Source organism: Adiantum capillus-veneris, chromosome 1, assembly GCF_014529385.1.
Source record: "Adiantum capillus-veneris isolate H3 chromosome 1, ASM1452938v2, whole genome shotgun sequence".
Taxonomy (NCBI): Eukaryota; Viridiplantae; Streptophyta; class Polypodiopsida; order Polypodiales; family Pteridaceae; genus Adiantum; species Adiantum capillus-veneris.
The window spans coordinates 104,415,811-104,431,434 of NC_140931.1; the positions used below are offsets into that span (position 1 = coordinate 104,415,811).

The 15,624-nt window shown below is 43.3% G+C and overlaps 1 pseudogene; it reads right to left on the reverse strand.

The window, feature by feature from the left end:
- Positions 1-10,119: 10,119 nt before the first annotated feature.
- LOC147465299 (uncharacterized) lies at positions 10,120-11,304 on the reverse strand (annotated as a pseudogene).
- Positions 11,305-15,624: the final 4,320 nt, after the last annotated feature.

The following is a 15,624-nucleotide window of genomic DNA, read 5'->3' on the forward strand; positions in this document are numbered from 1 at the left end:
CTACCTCAAGATTTTGTTCTGACAAAGAAGACATGCTTGGGTACATTACCTTTATCCAACGAACACCGCACTCAAGGGGAGAAGAATGTGGATCTTTGGACAGAGGGATGCTTGTACCCAAAGGATCCTTCTCTCAATGTCCATCCGCCTTTTACAAACATTCCATCACTGTTGCAATATGTTGGAAATGGAGAGCAAGGTTTTTTGGGCTACTGCAAGAGACTCAACAGACACGAGATTTCTCGGTTCGGGATCTACTTGAATCATTGGCAGTTTACTGAATGGGAGTTTCCACAATCTTCAAGATCAGATGCAAACAGCTACTAGTGCGCTTGAGGAGTCAAAGAGCACCACCGCAACCAAGGAAAATGTAAATAAAAATCTTGAGGATACTCTTTCACACATGAAGAGTACTGCCATGGGAGGTAGGGTAAGGAAACGGGAGTTGTCTGAAATTTAGACTCTTGCACCACGTGGTGGGGAAAGAAAACGAAGGTGAAATATATGAGGTAATATGTTCTGCCCCTCATGTTGTTTAAGTCTAGTACCACTCATCATTGTTGTTTTGGGTAGTAGAAACTTTGTCCAAGAAACGTGCGTCAACGAGAATGCGTCAGCTCGGGCATCTTTACTTCGTTCTTGTTTGAACAAAGAGGACTTTATTGGGATGCTTGATGCTCCAGAGGCAAAACACTTGAAATATGCAATCACTAAGAGAGTTTTTAGTGATTTTTCTAATATTGTCATTGATCTAGATGTTCTGGATATTTGTGATGTTGTTGGGATTAGTACGAAGGGCTATCAAGCAATACATCAAGTGTTAAAATATGCATTAAGAAGTCGAGGATTCACGGAAAACCTATTCCCACTTCCTCACAAAGTGGCGATTGCCAAGAGGGTGTCAAATGAAGATGTTGTTCACCGATTAGGGGACTACTTGTATATTGAAGACACAATGCCTCTTCAGCCGCTTCGTAGCAAATCACAAGGAAGGAAGGGCCATGGGAAGGGAAGCAGTGGTGTTTCTCACACTTTGTTGCGGGACAAAAGGCTTTGTTTACACCAAATTCAACAATACCTTTGTAGTTTTAATAGGATTGCAGCAGTCCATGGCTATTTTCTACAATTTGAGTGCTGCAGGTTAGTTTAGGGTTGCCTACATGCTCTATGATGTGTCATAACATGAATTTTGAGGCTTTATATTGTTGGTAGTTCTTGAAGGCAAGCTTGTGTTTGTGCTGAAGTTGGATGAGTGTGTAATTGTAAAAGGTAGAAAGTTGGAGAGAATGAGCATCACGATTATGAATGAAGCCCTAGCTTATGCCAAGCAATCTTGCACTTCGAGTGAAGCAACAAATCCCTCTTTTAGTGTGCAATCAGAGAAGGATATATGGTGGCTTGGTGCATTTGAAGTTCCGAAAGAGACACATGAAGTCCTTGCATGGATTTTTAGTAGAATCCCATGGGTCACAGAGGTCATTACAGCTCAAATAAATGGTGAGAAGCTCATGGTTCCAGGGCGTGGGTAGTTTGATGCTGAATGGAATTTAGGTGGTGATCTAAAGACCATAAAGTGCATGCTTGGATGCAAACAAGGTGCAAATTCTTTACTTCCCTGTCCATTCTGTTGAAAGGACACAAGACAAGTCGAGTAACTCAAGTGGAAGGTTAAGATGAAGATAATGATGATCATATAAATAGGGAGTGGCAAACTTTGGTTCTTTCATGTGATATGCTAGAGGTGCCCAATAGGGATAGCAAAGATCTTGGGTGGAGCCCCATAATTCCCTTCTCCCTCAACAATGTTCACTTTTGTACATTGCATGCATTTATGCGAATATTTGATAGGATCCTAAAGCATCACATTGATTATGCTTTCACAATGAAGTCCCTTCAACGGTCAAAAGACTCCTTGCAGGGCGTGGAGACGCTCCTTAATGATATTGGATGTCACCAATCAAGGGTGAACATTGTAGCAGGGACTTGTAGGGAGAAGACATATGAGGTGGCACATAAGGTTTCCATGGATGGAGCCAAGGCACGTCGATTTTTCAAGAAGATGTTGTTAAGTATGGAGCCTGATTTACCCTTGTAATTTTCTGTGGTAAAAGCGCACATTTGTAAGGCCCCCATTATGAGGAGAAGCCATCGTGCGTGAAGGAAAATCACTCACCGGAAACCAAAATTTTCACGGACAAGAATCAGGGGCAACTTTAAAGGCCTCGGGGATGGAGGCCCCCGAGACATTTTTTCGTCGGAATATAATGGCCGGACGGCGGCCGAAAAGTGGTCGGACAACAACCGGTCGATTGGCCGGTGGCCGGTAGTCAATGGCCGATGGCTGGTGGTCGGAAGTCAATGGCCGGTGGCCGGTGGTCGGAAGTCAATGGCCGGTGGCCGGTGGTCGGAAGTCAATGGTCGGTGGCCGGTGGCCGAATTCAATGGCCGGTGGCCGAATTCAAAAGCGGACTTGTCTTCTCAAGGGCGGCCACACATGGGCGGATTGGAGGGTCCAATTTGGACTTATTCGCACAAGGGCGGCTACACATGGCTATCTCTCATAAGAGAGGGCAGCCCTTTTGGTCTATAAAAGGAGGCCATTTCTACACACATTTCATAGTGTGAAGTTGATGCAACAAGGTGAGTATGAGGTGGTGAGAGTGAAGCAAGGCGGGAGCTCCATTAAGGGTATAATCCCTTTGTAAACTACTTCTTGTTTTGAAGTACTAAAGCCATTGAGTGGCTGCTTTCCCGTGGACGTAGCCCACATTGGGTGAACCACGTATATCATGTGTACTCTCTCTCTCTCTCTCTCTCTCTCTCTCTCTCTCTCTCTCTCTCTCTCTCTCTCTCTCTCTCTACTCTATAATCTCGTGTATGTAAATATGTCTCTCTCCATTAAGTAATCTACTTAATTATCTATTTAGCTACGTCTTATTTCCTAACAACTGGTATCAGAGCAAGGTTTGCTCTTAGCTAAATTATCTTAAGGAAAGGATTCCTTGAATTGAGTGGGAGTTATGGCGGAGGAAGGGAAGCTCAAGATTGAGAAGTTCAACGGCAAAAACTACCAACATTGGAAGATGCAAATTGAAGACTATCTGTGCCAGAAGGACCTCTATTTGCCACTAGGCGGTCTTACGAAGAAGCCCGCAACAATGGCAGATGAAGCATGGATTGTCCTTGATCGAAAGGCGCTGGGAACAATCCGGTTAAGCTTGGCGTCAACGGTGGCCTTCAATGTTTCGGAGATGAAGACCACGGAGGACTTGATGAAGTCACTTGACGACTTCTATGAGAAACCATCGGCATCCAATAAGGTATTTCTTATGAAGCGCTTGTTCAATCTAAAGATGGCAGAGAATGGTTCAGTTGCAGAACACCTAAATGACTTTAACACAAACATAAGTCAACTTTGATCAGTGAAAATCAATTTCGATAACAAGAAACATTTCCAAGACTATAGCAAAGGTAATTTTGGGTATGTATACTTGGGAGATGATGAAGCTTGTGAGATTGTCAGCAAAGGTACAGTTTCTGTCAAAACTGCTAATGGAAATGAATGGAAGCTTAAAGATGTTAGGCATGTTCCTTCTCTTCGCAAAAATTTGATCTCTACAGGACAATTGGACGATGAAGGTCACAACATTGCATTTGGAAACAAACGGTGGAAGATCTCAAAGGGATCTTTGGTGGTTGCCAAGGGTGAAAAAGTCGGTACACTTTACTTGTGTACTATTAACACGCAACCTTCAGCTTGTGCAGCAACTATAGAAGTTGACAGTGTGGTGTGGTACTACCGACTTGGGCATATGAGTGCCAAAGGAATGCAAATCCTTCAAACAAAGAAGCTTCTACCAGGTTTGAAAGAAGTGGACTTAGAGTTCTGTGAAGATTGTGTTTATGGTAAACAAAAGAGGGTAAAATTTCAAAAATCAGGAAATGAAAGAAAAAATAAAAAACTTAAGTTGGCTCGTTCTGATGTTTGGGGTCCTGCAAGTACACCATCACTTGGTGGCTCATTGTACTATGTAACATTCATAGACGATGCGACTAGAAAAACATGGGTTTATGTCATGAAGAATAAATCCGATGAATTTTCCATATTTCAAAGGTGGAAAGCCTTTGTGGAGAATGAAACAGGTACCAAGGTTAAATGCCTCAGATCCGACAATGGAGGCGAATATTGCAGCCAAGCTTTTGAAAGCTTTTGTGCTAGCAATGGCATTCGGAGGCAAAGGACAACCCCAAGGACACCTCAACAAAATGGGATTTCGGAAAGGATGAACAGGACAATCATGGAATGAGCACGAAGCATGCGGCTACATGCAGGCCTACCGCTTGAGCTTTGGGCGAAAGCTATAAGTACGTCTGTGTACTTAATCAATCGGTCACCCTCAACGGCATTGGATGGGGGAGTTCTAGAAGAGTCATGGACATGTAAACCGGTGAATTATGCATTTCTCAAAGTGTTTGGGTGTGAGGCTTTCATGCACATAGATAGAAGCCTAAGATCAAAGTTAGATGCAAAGTCCAAAAAGTGTTTCTTCATTGGCTATGGAGAAGGAGACTTTGGGTATCGCCTATGGAATCCTGAAGATGGTAAAATCTTAAGGAGTAGGGATGTAATTTTTAACGAACAAAATATGTACAAAGATTACTTGGAAAGAAAACAAACAAAAGAAACAGGTGATGAGTACATGGAGCTTGAGGACAGTGAAGACTCAAGGACTGCAAACGGTGACAATGTGCAACAACGTCAACCAAATGAGGAGCCTCAACCTATTCCCCGAAGATCTACAAGAGCAAGTAGACCTCCCGAAAGGTTTGTTCCTTCCTTCAACCATCTCTTGATCTCAGATTCTGGAGAGCCGGAATCATATGAAGTAGCTATGCAACATGAATTCAAAGAAGAATGGACGAAGAGCATGCAAGTGGAGATGGACTCACTACATCGCAACCAAACATGGGAGTTGGTTGAGTTGCCTAAAGGTAAGCGGGCAATTCAAAACAAATGGGTGTACAAGCTAAAGGAAGAAGAAGGTGGGAGGAAAAGGTACAAGTTTAGGCTTGTGGTAAAAGGTTTTTCTCAAAAGAAAGGTATTGACTTCAATGAAATATTTTCTCCTGTTGTAAAAATGAACTCAATTAGGCTTGTCTTAAGCCTTGTGGCTTCTCATGATCTAAATCTCGAGCAAATGGATGTAAATACGGCATTCCCTTACGGTGACTTAGAGGAGGAAATCTACATGCTTCAACCAAAGGGGTATGAAGTAAAAGGTAAGGAGAAAATGGTTTGCAGATTAAAGAAGAACTTGTATGGTTTAAAGCAAGCATCAAGACAATGGTACTTGAAGTTTGATCGATGGATGTTGGATCATGGATTCACAAGATGCAACTCGGATCACTGCGTCTACAGGGAGAATTTGGGAGATGGGAAATTCATCATCCTAATGTTGTATGTTGATGACATGTTGATTGCAAGTGCTAACATGCAGGACATCAAAGACCTAAAAGAGGAGCTGTCCAAATCTTTTTCAATGAAAGATTTAGGTGCTGCAAAGAGGATACTTGGTATGAAAATATCAAGGGACAGGACGAAGAAGACAATAAAGCTATCTCAAGAAGATTACATCAAGAAGGTAAGGTACTAGAAAGGTTTGCAATGCAAAATGCAAAACCAGTTTCTACACCTTTGGCTGGTCATTTTAAACTAACGAAGGATATGTGTCCAAAGACACAAGAGGAGATAGCCTATATGTCTAAAGTTTCATATGTTGCAGCGGTAGGTTCTCTAATGTATGCTATGGTTTGGACAAGGCCAGACATTGCACATGCAGTGGGAGTTGTGAGTAGGTTCATGGACAACCCAGGTAAAGAGCGTTGGCAAGCTGTGAAGTGGATAATTAAGTATCTAAAAGGGACAACAACAAATGCTTTGTATTTTGGAGGAACTGATATTTTTCTAGAAGGGTATGCTGATGCAGATATGGCAGGTGACAAAGATACTCGAAGGAGCACTACTGGCTATGTGTTCACGGTTGGAGGCACAGCAGTAAGCTGGGCTTCGAAGCTGCAGAAAGTGGTTTCACTTTCTACCACGGAAATAGAGTATGTAGCAATGACGGAGGCAAGCAAAGAAATTCTGTGGCTTCACAGATTCTTAGAAGAGCTTGGATTCAAACAAGACAATTGTGTCTTGTACAGTGATAGCCAAAGCGCTATCCATCTTGCGAAGAACTCAGCCTTTCATTCAAGGACAAAGCACATTGAGGTGAGATATCACTTCATACGCACTCTTTTGGAAGAGGGACAACTAAAGCTAGGAAAGGTGCATACAAGTGAAAATCCTGCAGACATGTTTACAAAGGTGGTCAACAAGGAGTTGAGCTTTTGCTCATCTTCAATCGGCATTCAAGGATAAGAAGCCAGAATGGAAAGCAGTCACAGGTTTGGTCTGGAGATCAGTCTCCAAGTGGGAGATTGTTAAGTATGGAGCCTGATTACCCCTTGTAATTTTCTGTGGTAAAAGCGCACATTTGTAAGGCCCCCATTATGAGGAGAAGCCATCGTGCGTGAAGGAAAATCACTCACCCGAAACCAAAATTTTCACGGACAAGAATCAGGGGCAACTTTAAAGGCCTCGGGGGTGGAGGCCCCCGAGACTTTTTTTTCGCCGGAATATTATGGACGGACGGCGGCCGAAAAGTGGTCGAAAAACAACCGGTCGGTTGGCCGGTGGCCGGTAGTCAATGGCCGATGGCCGGTGGTCGCAAGTCAATGGCCGGTGGTCGGTGGTCGGAAGTCAATGGCCGGTGGCCGGTGGCCGAATTCAAAAGCGGACTTGTCTTCTCAAGGCCGGCCACACATGGGCGGATTGGAGGGTCCGATTTGGACTTATTCGCACAAGGGCGGCTACACATGGCTGTCTCTCATAAGAGAGGGTAGCCCTTTTGGCCTATAAAAGGAGGCCATTTCTACACACATTTCATAGTGTGAAGTTGATGCAACAAGGTGAGTGTGAGGTGGTGAGAGTGAAGCAAGGCGGGAGCTCCATTAAGGGTATAATCCCTTTGTAAACTGCTTCTTGTTTTGAAGTACTAAAGCCATTGAGTGGCTGCTTTCCCGTGGACGTAGCCCACATTGGGTGAACCACGTATATCGTGTGTACTCTCTCTCTCTCTCTCTCTACTCTATAATCTCGTGTATGTAAATATGTCTCTCTCCATTAAGTAATCTACTTAATTATCTATTTAGCTACGTCTTATTTCCTAACAGATGTCAATGTCTCCAATGCAAGTATCCAAGGTAAGTGTCAATCTAGCAAGTGAGAAGCGGTGGGAGTTGTGGAAAGATCCTAATGTCGAGGTTGCTAACCAACGCAAGCTAGTATGGTCATCCTTTCAAAAGGTTGTGCAATTGATGAATCTTTCAAGCACAAGTGTTGAGCAGGGAGAGGAGTTTAAGAAGGTGCTTTATGAGTTCACAAAGGCCGCTAAGGACGAATGGTCTGAAAGCAAGATTACACACTACATGGTTTGTTTTAACGGACTTAATACATATGCAATGTTTGAAAATGCAACTTTTCTATTGGCTTATCTCCTTTTTGGTTGTTTTAGCACATTCTCTATACGCATGGTGCATACTTCATGGACCGCTATGGTTCGCTTGATATATGGAGTACACAAGGCATGGAGAAGTCCCACTATCGAGCAAAAGGAGTCTACTTCAAGAATACTCAGCATGGTGGTGGTGATTCACACTCCAACTACCTCCAAGAGATGTTTGATTGGTTTTTTAGGCACACCTTTGGGATAACTCGCACTATTGAGAAAGCAAGAGAGTCGATGCTAGCAAAGCAGTTACGCAAGGACTTCTGTACTGCAGCATCCGAGAAGTGGAAATGCTCGCGAATGTCCCTGGGCGATGAGGCTTGGCGTGCAACTAAGTATCGAAAAGGTAGTGTTTGGGCATTGCGTCAACCATCCGCATGATCGAGGTTTACTTGTTAAATTCAATTGGTTTATTTGAGTTTCACTTGATTGGCCGCATAGTGTGAAAGGGCCCAAATCCCAAAAAACCCCATTTAAAGGTTGAAGGTGCTCATTTTGTCATTTTCCATACTAGGTGCTACCATGGCAAGGATTGCATATCTAGAGGGGCCGGATGGCCAACGACTCAAAGGTACAGCAACAGAAGCTGGAACTTCACAAGCTCAAGGTGAGGTCCATACAAAAGAAGCTGGAGCTTCAAATCAACATGGCTAGTCCTCTACAACAGCAAAAGAGAGAAGGAAGCATCGCCTTGTTGTCTATTCATTAGACTCCAATGATTCTGATGGCAACACGGCGGATGAGAGCGATCAAGGCAAAGAAACAAACAACCAAAAGCAGCTATCAGAAGGCTCCGAAGAGACGCAAATGGATGAAGATCCCCCATGGGTTAGCATCAAAATACAAACTTATGAGGCTCACATGTCTATTGGGGGTAAGACACTCCCTAAAGGGAGTGGACCCACACCATCACATCCGCTCAATAGTGAAGAGCACGAATCAGATGGAGAGTGGGTGGAATCAGATTATGAGGTGTTAGAGGTGCCTGTGTGGCTGAAAAAACAGAAAGAGCATTGTCTACAAGAAGAGGAAGCAAGCTGCCCCAACTCGTGCAGCAAATGCACCTCCTCCTCGACCTCAGAAGGTGCGAAAGTGCATCCATGCTTTTGCGGAGATTCGCCACTATTAGAAGAGCACCAAGCTCTTGATTCGAAGGGCCCCTTTTGCAAGGCTTTGTAGGGAGGTTTTGCAATTGTACAACACTCATTTTTGGATGGGCGTTGTGGCCATAGAGGTAGTCCAAGAGGTAGCAGAGCACTATCTAACTAGCATATTCGAGGATGCGAACCTATGTGCCATCCATGCAAAGCGTGTAATGATTATGTCCAAGGATATGCAGCTTGCTCGCAGTTTGCGCCATGAGCAATAGCTTGTAATTATTCATCAAACCTTTTTGTATTTACGGAACTTCCAAGATTGGGAAGAATTTGAATATAAGCGTCTTTTGATTGTATACCCCACTCTGTGCATTGTATTGCTTTGATTCTGTACCATGGGATGTAGCACTGGTCCATGTTTTATCTACCTTCTTTTGTCTGTACGTAGCCATTAGCTTGTTATTGTGAAAACTTGCCTACGTTAAGCACCTTGGCTAAGTGGGGCATGCACTTCCTAATGCATCCATGCTATGTGAAGCATTGCAGCAAGGGGAAACTCAATAATGCATGGAAAATATATCTAGAAATCCTTGGAAAGGGCTTGGAATGCCCCCAAAGTGGAGGCCACAAGGGCACGCATTTGGGGCTTCCAAAGACAGATGGATGGACAAAATGCGCGCCCTTGTGGCAGCCATTCTTAGGGCATTCCAAGCCCTTTCCAAAAACATTTAACAAGCAATAGGGATATTTCATTTGCTTCAATGCTTCACATAGCATAGATGCATCTCGAAGTCATGCCCGATTTAGTCCATGTAGCATAGAATTTTTGAAGCATGGTTCCCTCTTGTGATTGGGTATTGGAACTATAAAGGATCTGGGTATGCTCCAAAATGGGCTTGAGATGCTCCAAAATGTGCTGCCACAACATGGTTTCCTCTTGTGATTGGGTATTGCAACTGTAAAGTATCTGGGTATGCTCCAAAATAGGCTTGAGATGCTCCAAAATGAGCTTCCACAACATGGTTCTCTCTTGTCTTTGGGTTTTACAATTGTAAAGTACCTGGGTATGGTCCAAAATGGGCTTTAGATGCTCCAAAATGAGCTGCCACAAGGGCGCACATTTGCCCCTTTCATGTGCTGATGAAAGGCCCAAATGCACGCCCTTGTGGCAGCCCATTTTGGGGCCTTACAAGCCCTTCAGTAGGCAAATCAATAACTTTGGAAGCCAAACATATAACAAAGTAGGCATATCAATAATTTTGGGGCCTGCCAAGCCCTTTAGTAGTCATATTAGAAATTATGGTGCTTCTCATACACATTGGAAGCCAAACATATAACAAATTAAAAAACTTGCAAGTAGGAGAGAGTCGTAGACACCAAAAAGTAGTTTCATTAAGGAAATCAATACTTTACATGATATCCGGCTTTTGCTTTAGGACCTTCCGAATTACAATTTTTTGGCGCTTGGCCTTTTGAGGCGGCTCCTTGTTAAGTAAAGTGGTTGTGATTTCTTGGGTGTCATTAACCCCTACAGCTTGGTTCATGCAGACATGGGCAATCAGGCGCCCATGAAAGTTCACGCCGAAAGTGGATATTGCAAAATATTTCTTTACAAGAACTACAAGGTTGGCCAATTGGGCAAGGGGTGTTAAGCACAATGCCTTGGAGAGTGAACGGAGGGAAAAAATGTTGTAGCATCCATTGAGGGAGTAGTCGGCATGCAAAAACACCACGACACCAGTCGAAAGTGTGCCGAGGTAGTGAGCAAGTGCCGCTTGAGGTCCAAACGGTGTCCTCCTCCCCCCTGACCGTTGCGCCCAGGCATCAACCTCCAAAACATCCTACAAAACATAGGTTTTGTAAGAAATATGGCAGAGAATTATGATATAACATTAACAAAATCATTTGTAACAATCAAATGTAAGTGAGCATCTATACCTCTTGTCTATGATCCTCCTCATCAGTATCCGGGTGCAAGTAAATATCCACACTTGACTTCCCCTTTGGATCAAGGAAAACAGGTGTTGTAGCAGGTGATGGTGAATACACTCTTGCGCGTTTAGCCAAAACCATGGCTTGCACGGTTGCAAACTCCTCCTCAAAGACCTTGGCCTGCTCCGTCTCGCTACCACCTCGGCTTGTGCGATTGCCACTGTGTCCGCCAAAGTATTCCCCATGGGCAGTAGAAGATCATCCTCATGGGAGGTTGTGGTATCAAACTCAAACTTTACATGGGCATCGAGGATGGTGAAACACTCATCCATGTGAAGCTCAAAGGATTTCTTCAGATCGTGCAAAAAAAAAAACTCCTCCCCACCCACCACAATGGAGGAGAAACGGGTAATCTCTACCTCAGGGATGGCATCTCGAGTGCTGGTTCCTTCTGGCGGCCCCAAGGATGAACTGACAGATGGATAGGCCTCCAAAAGGCCTTGAATCCCTACAAAGTAGGTCAAGGAAAGCGTCCTCTCCTCTGCAGATGTGTCAATGGCTGCGGGCTTGGGGTCCTTCACATCAGCCAGTACCCCATCGATCTGTAAGTGTGGTAGCACTACATCAGGACCTGCTGGGCACTCGTGAAGGAGGAAGATCATTATGGCTTGGACAGAGAAAAAAGTTTTTTCGATCTTCCCCTTATGCATTGCTCGCACATCATCATCTTCAAGCAACACATATTGTCCGGCGGGTTGTGCTATGGTGGCAAAGCATGCAAGCCGCTTATGAAATGGCCTGTCCCCTTTGTAGATGTGGTGCAGAAGGCCCTCAGGGACCCATTGCCCTTGCCGGTTTGGTAACTCAACAATGAATCTCCCCATGCACATGGAAATGTATGAAGTGATGTGCTCAAGAGATTGAGAGTGGAGGGTCAAGGTGGTTTCCAAATCGGGTTGGGTTGTGAAAAATGCATGAAGCTCAGGGAAATTTGCATGCGTAGCCTCAGTAAGGAATGCATCTAAAGCACTAGTAGCAACCTTGCTTTCTCTTTGTGTGATTGGGTATGCTAGGTCTCTCTGCAATGCTGGGATGAAAATGGTAAAATGAGGAGGTGGTCCCCCTTATATAAACATATTCCATCCGAAAAAAATAAAAAAATTGCGTTCTAAAAATAAAATTACACAACACCTTAAAACTCAAGTACAAAATCAAGTAGAACACCTTTAAAATTTTCAAAATCTTTAATTAAATATCCAATATATAAAAGATTAAAGTTACAAGCCAATTCACTTAGACAAGATGACTTTGTCTGTAGCCCAATCTTTGTAAACAAGCATAGTGGCCTCCATCCGCCTTCCAATCTACACAACCAAAAAAATGGGCAATCAAGATACAAATATCTAGAAAAATTAAAAAAAGATAGCTAATCAAGCACAAAGCACACCTTGCGTTGTTCCAGTTTAAAACTTGCATTGCCGACATCCTCAAATCCCATTATGACAAAGTGTTCCCAAAGATTGGCAAGAGTCCAATGTGGATTCACTACAACCACCTCCACCTCATTATTGGGCATGCGGACACGAATTTCAAAGGATTGAACCTCTTCGACCGTCAGCTGCAAGGGTATCCATTTGCCACGTTTGTGCATCCACCTTTCGTAGCTAAACCGTGCATACAAGATGCACCTTGCATCGAAGGCAAAGCTGGCTAAAAGCATGCTTTGGTGGTATAAAAAGGACTGTCCTTGTTGACAGCACCTTTGACAAATCTTCAAGCTACAATTTCTACATGTCACATGAAAAACTACCTATCATACTATATATCAATGGATAGATCTTCAAAAGGAGAATCTAAAAACACAAGGTCCAAAAAGTTTTGACCTAAACTACAAAAATTTTACCAGTCCCCACTTTTTCAATGGTAGAAGTAAAATAGGTCCTTTTTTTGTACCACCAAACCACCCTTTCACCCAGCTATGTGGGGGACATATTGCACTTGTAATGGTCACCATCATGCAAACCATCAACATAGCCCCAATTGACACCTAGAATGGTGTCCATTGCATCTATGTCAACTTCTTTGCAAAAAAACATTGTCGGTGTTTTCACAATCAACAGAGAGCGGAATGCATGCACAAATAAATGAATGGGACAATGCCAACTGAAACCCACCGATCTGGTTGCATTACCAAACTTTAGGGACCCTTGGAAATCTTGCAGCACCTTGCACTTTGAAATAGAGGTGTCTTCATAGCTTCTAACCTACCATAGCTTTGGCTTGACTTTGGCACCACGTACTTGTGGGAGTACATGGATATTCGCTGCTCGGTAAGTTCTTTTTATGAGACATTAGGAAACATAAGCTCCCCAATGTGAGCATGCACAACCATGAACGTGCTTGAGAGGCACTCAATCAGCTGCTCCTTAACTCATGCACTCAAGCGCTTGAGTGCCTGAGAGGCACTCAAGCGGCTGCTCCTCAACTAAGCTGGATGGAAAAACATCTTTGCAAATGCTCTTAGTCAAACATAATGATCGCATGCACGTTAAACATGATATATGTATGGGATAGCTAAACCATGAGGACTTACAATGAGGTGCAAATTGAGTTGAAGCTCTCTTCAGGTGGATCTCAGCTGCACTGTACACGTGTTGCATGATGGCCACCATTCCGGACTTGGTTTCTTTGCATGCCAATAGTCTTCCCTTCCAATGGCGTTCCAATATGCCTCGACATTGTACGTGATGAGGTCCAGCACTAGACGGTTGCATGTAGACCCATGAACCCTTCTTGAATACCTGTGGAGTCAATTCCTCCTCTGAATTTTTTGTGTTATGCAACACAATCTCCTATATCTCGGGTTTGGACCGTCTATGGGTGTTAGCGGTGGACATGCTTGGGAAGTTGGGCTTAGGAAGGGATTGGGAATGGATGGGAGGAAGGTGAGGGAGAGAAGTGGACAAGGCTGTGGGCTATTGTGTGTGGGTAATGTGGAGAGAGAATGAGGAGCTGAGGGGAGGGTGAGGTGAGCTGCCTATGGTGGCTATGGTGGCTTTGACAGTAGAGATAGAGAAAGAGGGGAGGACTGAGAGGTAGAGAGGATAGTGGTGAGCTGTGGGCTATGGTGTGTGGGACTGTAGAGGGTTGATGGAGTTGTAAGAGAAGGGGGAGCTATGGAGAGAGGAAGAGAGTGGTGGAAAGATTTTGGCTATGGTTGCCTTGACTTTAGAGAGAGAATGGGAGGAGGGAGAACAGGGAGAGTGTGGGAGAGAAAAGTAGTGATAGAGGAAGAGAAAAGTGGATTTTGGGAGAGGAAATTGACTTTTTGAAGTTAGTATATTTTTTGGGACAGTTTTGGAGGCAAATGAGTCAATTTTGACACTTTAAAAAAAAATAAAAATTTAGAGTTTTTAAGCCTGCGCATTTTTTCTTTTGGGGGGTCCCTCCCTCTTTAATGACACCTCTTTCCCCACCACTCTCTAAGAACCAAGCATTGAAGAGGGAGACAATTAAGCTGCACCCCTACCATTCATCCCCCTCTAGGTGATATCCCAAGAGCCCTCTCATTGGTTCTCCCTTAAGCCTTCACTAATCAAAAAGGTGCAAGGAGAGTCCATATTTTTCCTAATGAGTGAACCATAAAATGAGAAAAGCATTAGTCCCAAAGCTTCAAGTCATATTAAACTCTGTGATAAGAGTCGTAGTTATTAAGATTATGTTCAAGTTAGAAGAGTTGAATATATCTAAGTCATGTCGCTCATGCTTGATGAGATGAGCATAAGCGTCAAAGTCTATTAACTTACAATTGGTGGAGTGTCGTAGAGTCCAACACTCATGCACAGTGCACAATAAGATGAGATCACATAACCCCATCAACAAAAACCATTCTTAAAGAGGTGCTAGCTTGCAAAGCCATGTCATATGCTTTTATAGTTACACCATGTTTCTTAATAACCCTTCAAACTCTTTCTTGCACAACATATTTTTTTTCATGCATTTCTGTGTATGCATATATAGGATGTCCCATCATTGAATATATGCATTAGGCACTATTTTTTGCTTCCATCTATACACCTTGAGTGGACTACAACAGGCAAACCAATGTTTCATCATGCTACCCTTTCATATTTGCTGCTTTTTTAATTCCATATCTATTAGCAAGTAATCCCTTGAGTACTTTATTAATATTTCCCATGCTAATAAGTACTCCAATAATGCGCGTATCCCAAAGGCACTTTTTTTCCGCTGGGTTTTTTCTCTTTGGTCACATAGATATTAGACCCTAATTTAAAACCTCATTATTCTACTTCTCTTGTAAATACTTTTCATAAATAAACATCATTCTACTTCTCATGCTATTACAATGAAAAAATGCAACATCATCTCTCACATGAAACAACTTCGGACCAACAAAGATGCTGCAGCAGATTGAACCTCATCACCAAATGCAATGACGAATGAAGGCAATCAGCCCATCAACAACCAATCAAAAACCTTCCACAGCCTCCACGGACACTTTTCAATAGTGCCCGAAGATGGGCACTAAAATCGGAAGGAGGAAATGTTAACTGAGTCAATGTCAGTTAACAGAAGTTGCTAAAGACCGAAGACGTACGGATGCACATCGAAGATCAACACGAAAAAGCAGTAAAGATTGGAGTTACACATTTTTCACATTTTCCCAAAATGGTCACGCAATGTAAATTCCCGATTTCTTTCAAGCCATTGTAATATTTTAATGTGTTACGGGCTCAATGGGAGTTCCAAGATGTAAATAGCGGGTCTTACTGTGCCTAGGTAGCAGATTCGGTAAGTGATGGAGCCCTAAAGGCCTTGGGCACCCGGGCATTGCATATTTTAACCCTAGGTATATAAGGCAGTCTGTAAAAGAAATTAGGGTTCTCAAGCTCATTTGTTGAGAGCACTATTTGGTGAGAGCTGTTGAGGTGTGTGGCTATGGAGTCTTTGAGATTCTACCT